The following is a 1,729-nucleotide window of genomic DNA, read 5'->3' on the forward strand; positions in this document are numbered from 1 at the left end:
AAATATATTTAATATATAAGTGGATCTGGGGAATTGATCTATATTTTCCAAAGGCTATTTTAAAAGAAAATGCAGATTATACAGATGGAGAATGACTGACCAGGCCAAAAATGTGGGTCTTAAAGCTGTTGGGACTATATTCAGTGAGTACCTGAGGGTCCAGGCTAGAATGCTATCATTTAAAATTTCAGTTGAGTATGTAAATAGAAAAACACCTTCAGGCACGAGAGGTGGTTCAGTGGGTAAAGATTCTCCGCTTCCAAGCCTGATAACTTGAATTTCACCCTGAGAGCCACACTTGGAAGCACAGAACTATTTTTGCAAGTTGTAGTTTGACTTCCACATGTGCACTGCACTGTGACACACAAGTCCCTTCCTAAAAATAAGTAGAAAATAATATACTAAAACCTCTACCAAAAGAAAAGAAAGTTACTATGTAGTCAGGTCATATAATTTTCATTTCCATAATTATTCTAGACTCAAATACTTTGAAACTCCAGAGGAGACACTGATCAGTGTGGAGTTGAATATTGGATTCTGTGTACTTCTATTTTTAGTTGTTAGACAAACTACCTGTTTCCAGTGGCTGGACTGCCAGCCTTTCCCTCAGTAGTTTACCATCTTGTACTTTTGTGTGGATTTTCTATCTTGGACCTTTTCTAGTGGCAAAGTCTTTATTTAGCTCTATGTCTTTGTTAGAGGACACATAGTTTGCATTTTTCCAAAATGTGTATAATACTGAAGCTGCTAGAAGCAAGGTTAAGTTCGTAGATGATGAGATAATAACAAGTAGAAAGACAGGCAGGACTTCAAAGTCAGTGGCCTGCATTGCACTTAGGTAAGAGCTCAGACAGAATTGTCAGTGGTGAAATAGACACTAGAAGAGGCTATGACCAGCTCCTGCATACACTCTGGCTCCTCAGCCGCTCAACACACTCATTGTTCCTTGGCCTTTATCAGTTTCTTAAATGAAAACTCATAGTTACAGTGTTCCAACTGTTCAAGGGCAGACTCAAAGGACATGAAAAGATGACGACATAAAACAGCTAATGAGTTCAAGATAATAAATGAAGCAATGATTAATATGTTAAAAATGCCATTAAACTTCAAAAAAAATCCGATGAGAATATGTCAGTGTGCTGGTGGTGATTCATTTTCTGTCTTCATTGGTGGGTAGAGATTGGTTTCTCATGGGAGAACACTTCCCAAGCTTGTGAGAGTTAATTGCATTTAGCTGTTTTGGATTGTGAGCTGCATGCACACTGAATGTTAAGCTGTCCATACCACAGTCTTTTGTTGAAACTGGGAGGCAGAGAGCCCATTCCCGTGTTTGTTTAAATTTTAATTGCATTTTGAAGAAGCTCAGAAGTTTCCAGCCAAGGTTCACAGACATTAGAATCTAGGTCACGAGTCTAAGCATATGAATTACACATGTAGGATTGCTCTCCAATAGTTTATAAGAAATAATGTAAATAACCCTCCCCTAAAGCTGAGCAAACCAGTAAAAATAATAAGGAGTATTATACTAGGCAAGAATGTGTGTTAATTCAGCTCTTCTTGTTCCATGGATTCTTTATGGTTTGTCTCAGGGTGCAGGGGGTTTAAAACTCTTATCTCCTCAATAACTGCTCTATCTGTAGTGCAAAAGGGAGACTCTAGACGGTTTATATTATTTCACAAAAGACAGCTACCTCCAGCTTTATGTCAAGCCAGCGCAGTTTAGCAATTG

Source organism: Mus caroli, chromosome 2 (genome assembly GCF_900094665.2).
Source record: "Mus caroli chromosome 2, CAROLI_EIJ_v1.1, whole genome shotgun sequence".
NCBI classification, from domain to species: domain Eukaryota; kingdom Metazoa; phylum Chordata; class Mammalia; order Rodentia; family Muridae; genus Mus; species Mus caroli.